Here is a 19572-nt window from a genome sequence, read left to right on the forward strand (position 1 = left end):
ATAATTTCTGGGATATTTGTTATCCACTTTCTTAAGTTAAACCCAACCTTATTAAACTCCCGGGTAACTTCCTTTACATGCTTTTTAGCATCCAGTATCGTGTCGGCACCTGTCATCAGGTCGTCCATATAAAAATCATTCTTTATGATTTCCCTAATTGCTTGATTTTTGCAATTATCTGCTATTGCAACAAGCACCCTGGTTGCTAAGTAGGGTGCTGAAGCTGTACCGTACGTAACGGTTGTAAGTTTATAATCTTTTAACTTTTCGTCTGGATTATCTCTCCAAATTATATGCAAATATTGTTGATCGTCTTTATCAACATTAACATGCCGGTACATTTTTTCAATGTCCGCAGATATTACAAATGGCCATTTACGCCATTTCACCATAATATCGAAGATATCTTTTTGGACCCTCCAACCCACATGATATCATTTAAACTTTTATTGTTTGTGGTTTTTGCTGAAGCATCGAAAACCACCCTCAGCATTGTCGTTAGATTGGAATCTCTTATGACTCCTTGATGGGGTAAATAATATTTCCCATCTTCTTTGGACTCTACCATATGTCCTAAGTTTTTATATTCATGCATGAACTTTACATAATTTTCTTTTAATGTTTTATTATTGCTGAGCTTTCTTTCTAAACTATAAAATCGCGCTATAGCTTGGGGTTTTGAATCTCCTAGATCCTTTTCTATTTTAAATGGTATTTTAACCACATACCTACCATTCTCATCTCTTCTTGTTGTTTCCCAGAAATGCTCCTCGCACACATCTTCTTCTACGTCATTCTTTTCACTTTCCAATTCCCAGAACCGCTCTAAGTCCCCAACTTCAATTGTTGTCGCCACAATAAATTTATCACCTTTTGATTTGGTGCAACCGGATATAATCTATCCGAATTCTGTATTTTGTCCAAGTAGTCCGTCTATTTTTATTACTCCGTCTTTTAAAATATGGGTATACAAATCTATCCTAATTATTACATCTACCCTACTTGGTTTGTTAAAGTTAGGGTCTGCCAACACATAATCTTGCCACTTAGTTTTGTCAATATTGAAAGACTTTAATGGTAAAGCTTTCATCAGTTTCGGAAGAGTAATTGCTTCAATATTTAGATGACCTTTATTATAATCACGAGTTTTTACCGATAAAGTAATTTTGTACTTTGAAGTGCAAGAGTCTGTAGATGACACTCCACTTACCTCGGTGTTCGCTCTTTTTCGTACTAAGTTTAATATTTGCGCAGCTTCTTCTGAAATTATGGTACATTGCAACCCACAATCAATGAGAGCTCTAAGGTTTTGATAGCCACCATTCCTTGCCCTTACTTTTATAAGTGCTGTGGCTAAGAACGCTTGTTCTTTTGTCAAGCAAGTGTTAACATTTTCCCTCTTTTCGTAGGGAATATGGAGAATCGTATGATGAGGTTTTTTACAAATCCCACATAAAACTTCAGAAAAGCATTTCTTATACATATCATGCCTACAGCATTTTGTGCAAAGGCGCTGTTTTTTAATAAACTGGCCTCTATCTATCGGACTCATTCCCTTAAACTTATAGCAGTGAATTATGGTATGTCCTGCCATTTTACATAACGGACAATTTTCTTTTATTTTACCATATTGCACTATTTTTTCCAACGGTTTCCACTCTTTATCCTGCGACGTGTAAAGAGAAGTGTACCGTTGTTCTAAAAATTCCATTACATCTGGCAATGCTAGGATCTCTTTTGTCCTTTTTATATGACTTTCATATAATGGTAAGGTATCTTTGTTGAATTTTTTCAACACAATGTGCGCGAAAATCACATCAACTTCTTCTGTTAAATGTGACTTTAATTTAATTAAATGTATTGACTCATTTATAGAATCAGAAAACTATTTAATATGTTTCGCTGAATCGTGATCTAGCATTGGTAAGTCGAGCAAACGAATCAGCTGATCCGAAAAAATTTTTCGCTTATTTTCATACCGCTTGGTCAGCAATTCCCAAGCGGCATTATAATTCTCCAGCGGCCCAGTTAAAAGGTGAGCTACCATACTTCGTGCCTCACCCTTTATCGCGATTTTCAAATAATTGAATTTTAGAGATGTACTCAGACTATCTCTGTTATGAATTAATTCACAAAATATTTGTGAAAAGCCGCCCCACTCTTTTTCTTCGCCCGAGAATGTGGGTACTTCCACTTTCGGAAGATCAGGCAAATCGATATCTTCTTTTTTTACCGTTGCCCCTTTAGTATCCATGCTGTTTTCTTCAGCTATGGTTTGCATCCTAACTTCTAGGTTGCTCAACATGTTTTGAATATCAAATTCCAAATCTCCGATCTGGTTGTCGAAGCTGTCGTTTGTTTCATAGGTATGATAATACTCCTCAATTTTTGAGCTCATTCTTTTACTGAGGAACTCAATTTTTTCCTTTCTCATTCTACACTCTCCCATTTTAGCCTGATCAAACCTCTGCATGGTTTGCTCTAAATATGTCCTCAGGGTTTCCACCATTCTGACGATTTCCTCAGATACTTTTTCTATGCTATTGTTAATTTTGGGCTCTATGTCTTCCTTCAAAGTTCTAGTCTCCACTGATTGTAGCTTTGTTTTTTCTACCTTCCCTTCCGTTAGGGTTTCAATGTTTTTTGACTCTACATACTTTTTATGTAAGTCCTCTATATTTTTATACCCGATTTTAGATTTATTAGATTTGTGGTAAAAGTGGATGTGTGTAACGTGCAGAAGGAATCGTTTCAGACCCCATAAAGTATATATATTCTTGATCAGCATCAATAGCCGAGTCGATTGAGCCATGTCTGTCTGTCCGTCTGTCCGTCCGTCCGTATGTCCGTCCGCTTCAGCGCCTAGTGCTCAAAGACTATAAGAGCTAGAGCAACGATGTTTTGGATCCAGACTTCTGTGATATCTCACTGGTACAAAAATATTTCAAAACTCTGCCCCGCCCACTTCCGCCCCCACAAAAGGCGAAAATCTGTGTCAACCACAATTTTAAAGATACGAGAAAACCAAAAACGCAGAATCGTAGAGAATGACCATATCTTTTAGACTGCAGCATCTGAACTGGATCGTATTATTATTATAGCCAGCATCAAGAAAACAATTTCATTTTTTCTCGCCCTGTCTCTCTCTAACACACACGTAGTATAGCCGGCTTTGCTTAGAGTAAAACATTAGCGCCTAGATCTCAGAGACTATAAAAGCTAGAGCAACCAAATTTGGTATCCACACTCCTAAGATATCGGACCGAGACGAGTTTGTTTCAAAATTTCGCCACACCCCTTTTCGCCCCCGCAAAGGACGAAAATCTGGGGCATCCACAAATCTCAGAGACTATTAAGACTAAAGTAACCAAATTTGGAATCCGAACTTCTGTTAGATCTCACTATAAAACGTATATCTCAGAATTTCGCCCCACCCCCCCATCCACAATATTGCAGATTCGAGAAAACTAAAAACGCAGAATCATAGAGAATGATCATGTCCGGTTGCTGAATCTGGATCAGATCAGATCATTTTTATAGCCAAAGGAACCAAATCAATTTGCAGTGGCTACGCAGCGCGTGACGTCACGCTCAGACTGATTTTCTGTCTCTCTCGCACGCACTCTTTGTCGTGTCGTTTAATATTAGCGGCGTCTGCCGGAGGAGAGCCATACTGACTTAGTATCGGGTATAACTGTAGAGTTGCGGTGTCCGCAGCAACTCACAACGTTCCCCCTCGTTTCCTTTGATAGTTGCGCTTCTTATATCTTCTTTAATTAATAATTTAAGTTAACTTTCTTCTGCCTTGTATTGTGATAATTTTATAATTTGTACATTCCTATTTTTACACAGTTTAACTGTACATAGTTGAACTCTAAACATTAAAAATTAAACATACTAGGTCCCTAACTGCACCACGAATTTTTTGGAAAACTTACTTGTGTGCATAGATTATATTAAAACGCGAGGCTCGCGTGGCCATAGGCACACTGAGTTAGCGGCGTGGTTGCCAGTTGGGTTACGCCTGCCCCCTTACCTATTCTATACCATACGCACAAGGAACACGATCTAGGGGCTATAGCGTATCCGTGGCGGATGTAAGATTCGTTTTCATCACTCTTCACGTGTACGCGTCGGCATACGAGACTTGTTATACCCGATACTCAAAATGAGTATTGGGGTATATTAGATTTGTGGTAAAAGTGGATGTGTGTAACGTCCAGAAGAAATCGTTTCCAACCCCATAAAGTATATATATTCTTGATCAGCATCAATAGCCGAGTCGATTGAGCCATGTCTGTCCGTCCGTCTGTCCGTCCCCTTCAGCGCCTAGTGCTCAAAGACTGTAAGAGCTAGAGCAACGATGTTTTGGATCCAGACTTCTGTGATATGTCACTGCTACAAGAATATTTCGAAACTTTGCCCGCCGAATCGTAGAGAATGACCATCTCTTTTAGACTGCAGAATCTGAATTGGATCGTATTATTATTATAGCCAGCATCAAGAAAACAATTTCATTTTTTCTCGCCCTGTCGCTCTCTAACACACACGTAGTATAGCCGGCTTTGCTTAGAGTAAAACATTAGCGCCTAGATCTCAGAGACTATAAAAGCTAGAGCAACCAAATTTGGTATCCACACTCCTAAGATATCGGACCGAGACGAGTTTGTTTCAAAATTTCGCCACACCCCCTTCCGCCCCCGCAAAGGATGCAAATCTGGGGATATTCACAAATCTCAGGGACTATTAAGCCTAGAGTAACCAAATTTAGTATCCGCATTCCTGTTAGATCTCACTATAAAACGTAATTCTAAAAATTTCGCCCCACCCCATTCCGCCCACACAAAGGACGAAAATCTGTTCCATCCACAATATTGAGGATACGAGAAAACCAAAAACGCAGAATCGTAGAGAATGACCATATCTTTTAGACTGCAGAACTGGATCGTATTATTATTATAGCCAGCATCAAGAAAACAATTTCATTTTTTCTCGCCCTGTCTCTCTCTAACACACACGTAGCATAGGCAGGCGGCTTTGCTTAGAGTAAAACATTAGCGCCTAGATCTCAGAGACTATAAAAGCTAGAGCAACCAAATTTGGTATCCACACTCCTAAGATATCGGACCGAGACGAGTTTGTTTCAAAATTTCGCCACACCCCTTTTCGCCCCCGCAAAGGACGAAAATCTGGGGCATCCACAAATCTCAGAGACTATTAAGACTAAAGTAACCAAATTTGGAATCCGAACTTCTGTTAGATCTCACTATAAAACGTATATCTCAGAATTTCGCCCCACCCCCCCATCCACAATATTGCAGATTCGAGAAAACTAAAAACGCAGAATCATAGAGAATGATCATGTCCGGTTGCTGAATCTGGATCAGATCAGATCATTTTTATAGCCAAAGGAACCAAATCAATTTGCAGTGGCTACGCAGCGCGTGACGTCACGCTCAGACTGATTTTCTGTCTCTCTCGCACGCACTCTTTGTCGTGTCGTTTAATATTAGCGGCGTCTGCCGGAGGAGAGCCATACTGACTTAGTATCGGGTATAACCGTAGAGTTGCGGTGTCCGCAGCAACTCACAACGTTTCCCCTCGTTATCATTTGGAAATACGGGTCCATTTTATAATAAACAATTAAATCCCAGGATGAGGCGACTATTTCAACATCCCCCAAATATATCGAAGTGGAACTGTTCAATTTTTCAATTGACCACTGCGCCGTTCCTCTAGCAGCAATGTTTGCATTTGACACTTGGCAACATAACACAAGCATTAACAATGCTGCCATCAGTCCTAGCTTGGACATTCGAGGTCTACTACGCGTACTTCTGGTCTCTTTTGGAGTCATTCCTGAGTCTTGCTCTTCTGACTCAATTCCAGCTAATGGACAAATTTTAGTTATAGGTCGTTTTATCAACCCGTCTTGATGTTTTATAGTTACTACTCTGACTCTATCGTCCCTACCTTTATGTATTTCTTATATTTTTCCCAAGGGCCATCTAGCTGGGTGACAGGTTTCATCTTTTATTAATACAATCTGTCCTGTTTTAATATTCTGCATTCCTATTTTCCATTTATTTCTTTGTTGCAGTGTGTGCAAATAATCTTCTTTCCATTTAATCCAAAATTCTCTTTTCATTTTCTGAATTAATCTCCATCTATCCAGATTCCCGATTTTTTCCTCTGAAATTGTCTCAATCGGGCCAAATATTGGCCTTCCAATTATAAAATGACCTGGTGTTAATACATCCAGATCGTCAATATCATTTGTAGCTGTATACAAAGGGCGTGAATTTAGTACCGCTTCAATTTGACATAATAGAGTTGCCATTTCCTCATAGGTTAAATTATTGTCCCCAATTACCCTTTTAAGTGGTATTTCACTGATTTTACCCAAGCTTCCCAAATACCTCCGAAGTGAGGTCCTGCCCGGGTAATAAAATGCCACTCGATCTGTTCTCTTTCTAATATTGGAACCACTTTAATGTTGTCTCTGAGGGCTCTGTGGTATTCCTCGTTTAATTTGCGCGAAGCTCCCACAAAGTTGGTTCCATTATCGGAAAAAATTTTTCCACATATTCCTCTTGAGAAAAATCTTCTAAGTGCAGCTAGAAATGCATCTGAAGTAAGATCGCTGACTACTTCCAAATGAATAGCTTTTGTCGCCATGCATACGAATACGGCAATATATCCCTTATAGGATTTCTGCCCCCGGTTTTTAGAGCATCGGATATGGTAAGGCCCGGCGAAGTCTACCCCTGTATTTGTAAACGGGGGCGACATTGTAGCTCTGTGTTTCGGCATATTTCCCATAATTTGTTCTGCAGTATTCTGTCGATACCTAGCACAGGTGACACACTCTTTAAGTTTTTTTTTAAAGCAATTTCTTAGCCTAAATATCCAAAATTTTCGCTGGATATAGTTTCGCATCAGATTAATTCCACCGTGAAATGTTTCTTTATGTGCGTTCTTGATAATTAAAGACGTCAAGTGACACTTATCTAAAATCAAAGGATCTTTAGCCTGAAATTCCGCGTTGGAGTTTTGCAATCTACCTCCAACTCGTAACAATCCATCTTTATCTAAGAAAGTATTTAAGCTTAATAGTTTATTTTTTGTTTCTATTTCCTTTTTATTAATTAGGCTAGCTATTTTTCCTATTAATACTTTGGCGCTCTTAATCTCCTTCACTGCACTATGGTCCAGACGTCGTTTTTTTTGGCATAAAAGTTTTAAAGCTAGAGCCTTGAAACTTTGCACAATTATTTTGAGTTTTTTTGTAAAATTTCGGTTTTGGTTTTTTTTAGATTCGACCACGCCATCACCCCCTTCCCAGCACGTCAGATTTGTTTAACACAGAGCTCGAAATTAAAGCTAGAGCTTTTAAATTTTTTACATATACTTGTATACTTGTACTTGTTCTTGCAACACACCACCCCTCACCACCCTCCAGGACCACCCACCACCCTCGACCGCTATAGTCCAGAAATTGTTTTTTTTTGCATAAAGTCGGAAATTTAAATTACATACTTTAAATTTATTACATTTTTTTGTTAAATCATTATATTTAATATCTTATTTTTAATTATCTATATTTATATTTAAACTATGGAAATTTATTACACACTAATTATTGTCTTAAATTACCTTATCTTCTTCTTCTAGTTCAATGTCGTATATATTATAATCAGAATCAGATTGCGAGCCGTTTTCGTATTCACATGAACCTTTGCTTTCGGTAGACGACAACTCCAGAAGCGTTAATATTTCTTTGGAAGGAGGTTTTTCCTTTTTTTTCCTTTCGCTCTCCTTTAAACAGACACTTGTAGTGGCCAGTTGTGACTCTAAAACTCCAGCGAACAGTTTGGGAAGTATTGCCCTCGCGTTCAACATTAACTCTTCTTTTTCAAAACAAGATAAGAGATTGATTATAAGAGAGAAGTAGTTAAAGCTTTCACTGAAGGGCTTAAGATCTAATTGAGAGAAGCAGCGTGGTTCTGTGGGAGTTATGTTTTAAAGCTTCACTAGAAATCGTACGATTTCTCCGTTAGTCGTGGAAGCTATGTGTAAGCTTTGCTTAGCATCGTATGATTTCCCCGTTGGTTGTGGAAGGTAAAGTTCCGATCGCAAGGGCTAATGCTAGTGATAAAACTTCTAGATGGATCATTGCTTTAGTGAAGCTGTACGAACTCGGAGGTATTTTTCTATGCAAATATATATATATATCCAGTGAATTTGAAAACGTGGTGCAATCAAACACGTGCCAATTAAATTGAAGTTCTGGTGGATTGTATTATTCGGTTTGGTTTAAAGACAAGAGGTATTTGAATCGTACAATAGTGAAACAGTTTTAACAGTCTCGTATCCTAGGACTGGAAATCTTACTACGTTCGACATCGGGAAAGAGAAAAAGTACCAATTGACCCCTTCAATAACGAAGTCGTCAAAGTCCATCGAATTCTTAGTAGTTCTGGGAAAGACCTCGGATTTCCCAGGGACCAGCATCTACATAAACCAACGATAACTACAACCGAATAAACTAGCAAAAGCCGCCCGAAGATATACTAGAGTGAAACTTGAAGTTATGTGGATGCATACTTAAACTAATGTACTTCTTGGAGTAAGACGACAAGAATGGTCTTCTTGCGAATGCGGAGAAACTAATATGCCGCCCTCGTCACCCTTCTCGCTTACGAGTTAAGCGCGCGGCTAAAGCTTTCGCGCGTAGTATCTTCGTTGTGGGTGTAGTGATTTCCAAACTGGGGAAATAAAAACCTTATTCTGCTGCGATCCACACTGCCGTTTAACAGTCGTCGTATCAAAATGTACCAAAGTATCAATTTTGAGTCTCTTTATGAGATTTTCCATTTTCTTTGTTTTATTAAAGATTAAATTCCGTACTAGCTATTCATCTTAGTTCTGTATTGTATAGACGTTAAGAGAAAAACAAACAATGTATATAATGACCCATAATTGAAATCAGCGCAAGTGAAAGCCACATAGTTTTAAGATCAGCCGTTAAGTTGCAAATCGTCGTCGAACTGGTATGGAAATGATAAAATCGGTGTTTCATCCGAATTAGAAGTGAAGACATGTATATTCATAATTTTCCTCCTTTCCTCAGAATATGTTTCCACGTCGCCCCTTGAGCTCAACGGACACGCCGGAGATTTCGTATAAAGTATGAGTGAGTTACGAGCTTCCTTAAACGGAGATCTCGAGTATTTTCGAAGTATATATATACGTCTTGTAAAACTTCTATTGCGGTATGTTGAGCAACCATATATATACGTGCCATAATTAAAGCCGATCGGCTAGTAATTTTTCTTTCACGTTTGCCTTCTTTTTATATTATTATCATATTTTTTTTCTATTCTTTCCAATTTAATTTCTTTTACGCCATATTCTCTACACATAAGTCCTATATACACATACATATACATTTATAACTAGATATAAATTGTTATTATTTCCTCTTTCTTTATCTGATTAAGTTGTATTAAGTTTATGCATATCCAGAAAATCATGAAGTCCAAACCCGTAAATTTTGAATTATTAAATAATAATTAGTAGATAATAATGGAACATTAAACCTTTTGTGTTTGTCCTGAGTAGAGCCTGAGGCAGTCCGATGATCAAATAGAGATACGCTTGATTAGGGTTATGCTGTCGATTAAACGGCATACTAAAGGTAGGGAGGGTAGAGAAGGGGTCAAAGTCATCTGAGTTCCCCGAGAGCGGCGGAATATAGCCTGACTATTTGTCGGTAGTCGGTTAGCCAGTTAGTTAAAATTCCCATTCTTTTCTTTTTTTTGATTTCTTTTACAGAGTTCCTTTTGAACATTAAATCAAGTGTACCTAAAACATCTTTGCGAATGTGTTCGTATGGCAATTGGGAGAGTAGGAAAGATCCCACGACATTCCGGCGAGCTAGTTAGAGCATAGCTAGAGGTACACGTTCCGAAATCCTGCTATACTATTGGTGTCTGACCGTCAAAAAAATGTAGGTACAACCTCCATCCGTACATACAATCTCACACCTCTAAGAATAAGAATTTCTTGCACATTGCATAGATTGGCGCCCAACGTGGGGCCAGAGTACTAGTTACTACTGGTTAAAACCCCCAAAAACTTAGCTCGTTGCAATTTTAAATTCCACATTAAAATTAATAAGTTCAGTCCAACTACTGTAACGGAGGATATTGATGGAATTTTGGGTTTAAGATTCTGAGTTTCGGAATACCTAACCAAATAGAATCCGCCAGGTAGCAAGGGATGGAAAATTGTTATATTTTTGTTTAAGGTTACCAGAATTAATTTGCGCATATACGACAGCTATTCACAAAGGCGGATAGGTCGGCCAAATTATGATAGGATAACCCCAAAAGAGTTTATGAAGGAAGAGTATCGATGGCTTTCGGAAGTCTAATTTTCTAGATATAGATTTGGAAATTAGCCATTGCCAGAGTACTGACCACATAAACATACAATAGACCAATTTAGATTTCATTGAGGTTATATTCCGGCAACAAGAGAAAGCGTATATCGGACGGAGTCAGGCTCGAAAAGGACAAATATTGGGTATTTAGGAAAATTTTGTAAAATTTATTGAAGTTTTGGTCCTATAATTAGGGATTTCCACATTTAGTGATCAGAGCTCGTATTATTGGGTTACCTTAACATGTCACCAGTACAACGTACCCCGGGGGGCAAGGCGTCGGGTGACGGGGACGCCCAGATCTGTGGTATATGTCAAGAAGCCATAAGAAGGAGTCAACTAATATGTACTGCGTCTTGTGGTCACCGGTATCATGATACTTGCATGAAAGAATTCGTGAAAAATAACAGAAATTGCCCCGTATGTAGGGCGGAGTTGAATCCGGAGGAACTTTCGTTTGATGAGAATACTCTAGCAGCCGAATTACCACCCGACATGGGTTCGGGTATAGTGCCGTTAGAAGGAGGCTCCAATCCAGAGTCAAACGCTTCAGAGATAGGACCTCAAAAGTCAAGAAGGGCTAGGCCTAAACAGGGACGGGGAACTACATCGCGCAGAGGGATGCATACTAGGTTGCAGTCTCAACAATTTCGGGATAACTCTTTGGGCAGTATCAGCCATAGGTCGGCCGAAGGAGATATGCCGGAAAGAACCATTGAGGTAATGCAAGCCTTGATAAAAGGTCAACAGAATGATATGATGGTGGAGCTAGGTTCATTCGTGAAGACTTTGATCGAGGAAAATCTACGCGAACAATTAGGTAGGATGACAATAGCTTCAGATAGCACGCCTGTGCAAGCGACAAGGCAAAATCATGAGCCTAATATATCAGGGAACTCGTTGTCGTCAGAAAACGGAAGGGAAAGGGGATTACCACATCCAAATGTCGCTAACAGGGCGATAGCTCCTGGGAAGGCCGCTAATATCTTAGCCAGCTGGCGACTAAAGTTTGACGGATCCAGAGACGCTATGCACGTCGACGAATTCCTGTACAGGGTTCGTTCACTTACATCCTCCACTTTAAATAACGATTACGAATTACTCTGTGACAATATGCATCTGCTGTTCTCGTCTAAAGCCAGCGATTGGTTTTGGAACTTCCATAGAAAGAACCCACAGTTTTCTTGGCAAACTTTTTCTGCCTCGTTTAGACAACGATTCGATGATGCTAAAGATGCTTTCGACTTGTGGGAGTTGATTAGGAAACGCCGTCAGAGAGAGGGTGAATCGTTTGACGATTATCAGACGGCCGTCGAAGAATTAGTGTCCAGGCTCTCACACGAGGTTAGCGAAAATAAATTAGTAGACATTTTAAAACGTAACGCAAAAACAGCCCTCAGATATGAACTCTTGCATCTCAAAATCAGCGATCGAACTGGCCTGAGAGAAGAAGTTCGCAAGCATGAAAACTTCTGTAAAGACAACCATAACCCTTTTCCAAGAGGTAAATTCGGCAAACCGAATGTAGCAGAAATACTTACGGACAATGAAGATATAGAGGAAGAAGACGTTTCGCAGATTTATCGTAAGAAACTAGTATGCTGGAACTGCGACCAGGAAGGGCATCGTTTTGATGATTGTTTAGGAGAAAGGCGAATTTTCTGCTATGGTTGTGGTGCTAAGGATATTTATAAGCCTCGATGCGTCAAATGCAACCCAGCGAAAAACTTGAAACGGGATGTACCGACCGGAGCCCAGTCAGTACATCCGACCAAGAACAGCAACTAAACGAAAGTAAACCAACTACCTTAAAAGGGCTTTCCGAAGGGGTAGTTGCCGTAAAACCGGATATGATACTACACCAAATTTGTACAGGTATAGATGTAGCGACTCAAACGATGGAGAGCAAAGAGTTAGATTCAGAAAATGTGAATACGGGCTCTAAATTGATAGTTAAGCCCAAACGATCGACGGTCCGGAGACGAGCGTTTTGGAAAAAGGTCCAATCTGTTCGAAAACGTTTAGTCTCAGCAGTTATCCTGAGTTCAGATAACCGATTGTACACGGAGATAATGATCGAAGGGCAAACTTACAAGGCTTTGCTAGATTCAGGAGCAACCATTAGTTGTTTGGGTGGGAGAGCAGCAACCTTTTTAGAACATCACCCAAAATCTCAGAAGTGTTCGGGAACCGTACGCACTGCCAGCAACGAAGCTTGTACTGTAGTGTCCAAATTGGTGGTTCCGATTGAATTCCGTAAAACAGTTAAGGAAGTAGAGTTCTTTATCATCCCAGCTTTAAAACAAGATGTTTATTTAGGAGTTGACTTTTGGAAAGATTTCGGTCTTCTACCCCAATTATTGACCCGAGAAGGAACTGTGAGCTGTTTGGAGAATAGAGACGACACGGTTATGAAGGAAACGCCTAAAATGCACTCTCTAAATGAAGAACAAAGGAACCAATTAGAGGCGGTAATAAGAACCTTCCCGTCATATGAATGCGACGGACTAGGTCGTACACACCTAATACAACATTCTATGGTAATCAATGCCGAAGTACCCGTCAAACAACGACATTGGCCCATATCACCCGCGAAAGAGAAAGTGATGTTCGAAGAAGTAGAGAAGATGATTAAGCTGGGCGTGATAGAACCTTCAAATAGTCCATGGAGTAGCAATTGCGTCCTAGTAAAGAAAGGGAACAAGAATAGGTTATGCCTCGATTCTCGAGAGATCAACAAATATACCCGAAAAGATGCATACCCCCTTCCCCATATAGATGGGATACTCAGTCGATTGCCACCTGCCAAATACATAACGGGACTCGATATGAAGCATGCTTATTGGCAAATTCCTCTAGAGGAGTCTTCACGCCAATATACCGCGTTTACCATACCTAACCGTCCGCTGTATCAATACAAAGTTATGCCTTTTGGTCTAACCAATGCCTCACAAACCCTCTGTCGTTTAATGGATAAGGTAATACCTGCTAACTTACGTACGAGAGTGTTTGTTTACCTCGATGACTTACTAATTTTATCCGATGATTTCGAATCCCATTTAATGTTACTGAGAGAAGTTGCAGTACACTTACGAAAGGCTAATCTTACGATAAACATTGCCAAATCGCACTTTTGCATGCGTGAGATTAAGTATCTGGGGTTCATCATTGGATACGGACAGGTAAAAACGGATCCGAGTAAAATTGAAGCTATTAAAGAATTTCCCGTTCCCAAGACAGTGAAACAATTGCGACGATTCCTTGGTCTTGCAGGGTGGTACCGTCGTTTCGTCGACAATTATGCAACGGTAAGTTGCGCCCTCACTGAACTATTGAAGAAACCGAAAGCGTATGCGTGGAACCCTTTGGCCAATCAGGCATTTGAAAAACTTAAACAGTGCTTGACGTCAGCTCCCATTTTGTCTACGCCGGATTTCTCAAAACCCTTTTTGCTGTTATGTGATGCTAGTACTGTAGGAATTGGTTGTGTGTTAGCTCAGAAAAACGAAGAAGGAGAAGAATTACCCGTAGCATTCATGTCCGAGAAGCTATCTAAAGCTCAAAAAAACTACTCAGTTACGGAATTAGAATGTTTAGCGGTGATAAAGGGAATTAAGAAGTTTCGTGCTTATGTAGAAGGTCAAGCATTCGAGGTGATAACCGATCATGCCTCACTACAATGGCTTATGCGTCAGAAGGAGTTGTCTGGTAGATTAGCTCGATGGGCCATAAAACTACAGGGATTCTCTTTTGAAATAACGCACCGGAAGGGTTCACTAAACGTGGTAGCGGACGCCCTATCGCGTAAAGATGAAGTTACTGTTTCTGAAATGGAAGAGCAGGGTCCGATAGTTGATCTATCTGCCACAGAATTTAAATCACCCGAATATATGACCTTAATTGACAATATTCGCGCTAAGCAAGATAAATTACCAGATTTGAAGATACTCAATGATTATGTCTACAAAAGAACCGAACCTGATCAGGGAAATAAGGGTGTAGATAATCTATCTTGGATTGTGGATTCCTAGAGAACTCACCCAAGTTGTAATCTCGCGGGCCCATGATCCGCCGAATGCCGCTCATAGTGGAGTAGGGAAAACCATCGAAAAGATTAAAAGATATTTGTTTTGGCCAAAAATGAACAAGCAAATACGTGAGTATGTAACTCATTGTGAAGTGTGTCGTCACACCAAACACCCGAACACCGTGTTGAAACCACCCATGGGAAAACCAATGGTGTCTGATCGTCCGTTTCAAAAACTTTATATGGATTTGCTGGGTCCATATCCCCGATCCAAGAAAGGGCATATTGGTTTACTTATTATCGTAGATCACTTCACAAAATTTCATTTCCTATGCCCCCTTAGGGTGTTTACTTCCAATCGGGTGTGCGAATACCTTGAAAATTATTTGTTCTGTACATTTGGAGTCCCCGAGGTGATATTAACAGATAACGGATCTCAATTCGTTTCTGGAGCCTTTCAGGCTTTTCTAACCCGCTTTGGAATACAACATGTTCGGACGGCGATATATTCACCACAGGCGAATGCCAGTGAGAGACTCAATAGATCGGTGTTAGCAGCTATAAGAGCTTACATAAGCCAGGATCATTCCACTTGGGATACCAAATTACCGGAAATCAGTGCTGCTCTCAGATCCAACATTCACCAGAGCACAGGGTACTCGCCCTATTTCCTAACCTTTGGACAAAATATGATTCTGAATGGCAAAGACTATGAGTTGCTTCGCCGCTTAAAACTCTTATCGGAGGATAGCCGCATTAGTTATCCGGAAGCACTACAAATCATTCGCGAATCGGCAAAGAAAAAGGTGAAAGAGTCACATGAACAAAATGCTAGGAGATATAATCTACGCTGTCGAAAAGTTGAGTTTAAGGTTGGAGAGCCAGTACTTGCCCGCAATTTCTGCCAAAGCAATGCTATTAAAAAGTTCAATGCAAAGTTAGCGCCGGTTTTTAATTCAGCCGTGGTATCTAGACGAGTTGGCTCATCCTATTATCAACTGAAAAACGAACAGGGTAAAAACATAGGAATATTTCACCTCAAAGACATACAAGTTCAACCCTAGGCAACTGTCCTTCTTCTGTTTAGGCCTCGCCAGTTAAAACTAGCGCTTCCTCAACTGTGGTGTAGTGGCCAGTTGTGACTCTAAAACTCCAGCGAACAGTTTGGGAAGTATTGCCCTCGCGTTCAACATTAACTCTTCTTTTTCAAAACAAGATAAGAGATTGATTATAAGAGAGAAGTAGTTAAAGCTTTCACTGAAGGGCTTAAGATCTAATTGAGAGAAGCAGCGTGGTTCTGTGGGAGTTATGTTTTAAAGCTTCACTAGAAATCGTACGATTTCTCCGTTAGTCGTGGAAGCTATGTGTAAGCTTTGCTTAGCATCGTATGATTTCCCCGTTGGTTGTGGAAGGTAAAGTTCCGATCGCAAGGGCTAATGCTAGTGATAAAACTTCTAGATGGATCATTGCTTTAGTGAAGCTGTACGAACTCGGAGGTATTTTTCTATGCAAATATATATATATATCCAGTGAATTTGAAAACGTGGTGCAATCAAACACGTGCCAATTAAATTGAAGTTCTGGTGGATTGTATTATTCGGTTTGGTTTAAAGACAAGAGGTATTTGAATCGTACAATAGTGAAACAGTTTTAACAGTCTCGTATCCTAGGACTGGAAATCTTACTACGTTCGACATCGGGAAAGAGAAAAAGTACCAATTGACCCCTTCAATAACGAAGTCGTCAAAGTCCATCGAATTCTTAGTAGTTCTGGGAAAGACCTCGGATTTCCCAGGGACCAGCATCTACATAAACCAACGATAACTACAACCGAATAAACTAGCAAAAGCCGCCCGAAGATATACTAGAGTGAAACTTGAAGTTATGTGGATGCATACTTAAACTAATGTACTTCTTGGAGTAAGACGACAAGAATGGTCTTCTTGCGAATGCGGAGAAACTAATATGCCGCCCTCGTCACCCTTCTCGCTTACGAGTTAAGCGCGCGGCTAAAGCTTTCGCGCGTAGTATCTTCGTTGTGGGTGTAGTGATTTCCAAACTGGGGAAATAAAAACCTTATTCTGCTGCGATCCACACTGCCGTTTAACAGTCGTCGTATTAAAATGTACCAAAGTATCAATTTTGAGTCTCTTTATGAGATTTTCCATTTTCTTTGTTTTATTAAAGATTAAATTCCGTACTAGCTATTCATCTTAGTTCTGTATTGTATAGACGTTAAGAGAAAAACAAACAATGTATATAATGACCCATAATTGAAATCAGCGCAAGTGAAAGCCACATAGTTTTAAGATCAGCCGTTAAGTTGCAAATCGTCGTCGAACTGGTATGGAAATGATAAAATCGGTGTTTCATCCGAATTAGAAGTGAAGACATGTATATTCATAATTTTTCTCCTTTCCTCAGAATATGTTTCCACGTCGCCCCTTGAGCTCAACGGACACGCCGGAGATTTCGTATAAAGTATGAGTGAGTTACGAGCTTCCTTAAACGGAGATCTCGAGTATTTTCGAAGTATATATATACGTCTTGTAAAACTTCTATTGCGGTATGTTGAGCAACCATATATATACGTGCCATAATTAAAGCCGATCGGCTAGTAATTTTTCTTTCACGTTTGCCTTCTTTTTATATTATTATCATATTTTTTTTCTATTCTTTCCAATTTAATTTCTTTTACGCCATATTCTCTACACATAAGTCCTATATACACATACATATACATTTATAACTAGATATAAATTGTTATTATTTCCTCTTTCTTTATCTGATTAAGTTGTATTAAGTTTATGCATATCCAGAAAATCATGAAGTCCAAACCCGTAAATTTTGAATTATTAAATAATAATTAGTAGATAATAATGGAACATTAAACCTTTTGTGTTTGTCCTGAGTAGAGCCTGAGGCAGTCCGATGATCAAATAGAGATACGCTTGATTAGGGTTATGCTGTCGATTAAACGGCATACTAAAGGTAGGGAGGGTAGAGAAGGGGTCAAAGTCATCTGAGTTCCCCGAGAGCGGCGGAATATAGCCTGACTATTTGTCGGTAGTCGGTTAGCCAGTTAGTTAAAATTCCCATTCTTTTCTTTTTTTGATTTCTTTTACAGAGTTCCTTTTGAACATTAAATCAAGTGTACCTAAAACATCTTTGCGAATGTGTTCGTATGGCAATTAGGAGAGTAGGAAAGATCCCACGACATTCCGGCGAGCTAGTTAGAGCATAGCTAGAGGTACACGTTCCGAAATCCTGCTATACTATTGGTGTCTGACCGTCAAAAAAATGTAGGTACAACCTCCATCCGTACATACAATCTCACACCTCTAAGAATAAGAATTTCTTGCACATTACACACTCGATGGACACTAATGGATCGATAGTAATGGCACCTGTCATCAGGTCGTCCATATAAATATCATTCTTTATGATTTCCCTAATTGCTTGATTTTTGCAATTATCTGCTATTGCAACAAGCACCCTGGTTGCTAGTGCATCCACAATTTTAAAGATATGAGAAAACCAAAAACGCAGAATCGTAGATAATGACCGTATCTTTTAGACTGCAGAATCTGAATTGGACCGTATTATTATTATAGCCAGCATCAAGAAAACAATTTCATTTTTTCTCGCCCTGTCTCTCTCTAACACTCACGTAGCATAGGCGGCTTTGCTTAGAGTAAAACATTAGCGCCTAGATCTCAGAGACTATAAAAGCTAGAGCAACCAAATTTGGTATCCACACTCCTAAGATATCGGACCGAGACGAGTTTGTTTCAAAATTTCGCCACACCCCCTTCCGCCCCCGCAAAGGATGAAAATCTGGGGATATTCACAAATCTTAGAGATTATTATGGCTAGAGTAACCAAATTTGTTATCCGCACTCCTGTTAGATCCCGCTATCAAAACGCAGAATCATAGATAATGACCATATCTATCTGATGGCTGAATCTCGATTAGATTGGATCATTTTTGAAGCCAAAAGCAACAAATCAATTTGCAGTGGCTACGCAGCGCCCGACGTCACGCTCAGACTGATTTTCTGTCTCTCTCGCACGCACTCTTTGTCGTGTCGTTCAATATTAGCGGCGTCTGCCGGAGGAGAGCCATACTGACTTAGTATCGGGTATAACTGTAGAGTTGCGGTGTACGCAGCAACTCACAACGTTCCCCCCGTTTAAGTTAAACCCAACCTTATTAAACTCCCGGGTTACTTCCTTTACATGCTTTTTAGCATCCAGTATCGTATCGGCACCTGTCATCAGGTCATATCATTCTTTATGATTTCCCTAATTGCTTGATTTTTGCAATTATCTGCTATTGCAACAAGCACCCTGGTTGCTAAGTAGGGTGCTGAAGCTGTACCGTACGTAACGGTTGTAAGTTTATAATCTTTTATCTTTTCGTTTGGGTTATCTCTCCAAATTATATGCAAATATTGTTGATCGTCTTTATCAACATTAATTTGCCGGTACATTTTTTCACTGTCCGCAGATATTACAAATGGCCATTTACGCCATTTCACCATAATATCGAAGATATCTTTTTGGAGCCTTGGTCCAACCCACATGATATCATTTAAACTTTTATTGTTTGTGGTTTTTGCTGAAGCATCGAAAACCACCCTCAGCTTTATCGTTAGACTGGAATCACTTGTGACTCCTTGATGGGGTAAATAATATTTCCCATCTTCTTTGGACTCTACCATATGTCCTAAGTTTTTATATTCATGCATGAACTTTACATAATTATACCCGATACTCAAAATGAGTATTGGGGTACATTAGATTTGTGGTAAAAGTGGATCTGTGTAACGTCCAGAAGGAATCGTTTCCGACCCCATAAAGTATATATATTCTTGATCAGCATCAATAGCCGAGTCGATTGAGCTTTGTGTGTCTGTCCGTCCGTCTGTCCGTCTGCGCGCCCATATTAGCGCCTAGTGCTCAAAGACTATATGAGCTAGAGCAACGGTGTTTTGGATCCAGACTTCTGTGATATGTCACTGTTGGAAGAATATTTCAAAACTTCGCCCTGCCCACTTCCGCCCCCTCAAAGGACGAAAATCTGTGGCATCCACAA

The sequence above is a fragment of the Drosophila persimilis genome, unplaced genomic scaffold (assembly GCF_003286085.1).
Source record: "Drosophila persimilis strain 14011-0111.01,24,50 unplaced genomic scaffold, DperRS2 tig00000124-arrow-pilon, whole genome shotgun sequence".
Taxonomy (NCBI): Eukaryota; Metazoa; Arthropoda; class Insecta; order Diptera; family Drosophilidae; genus Drosophila; species Drosophila persimilis.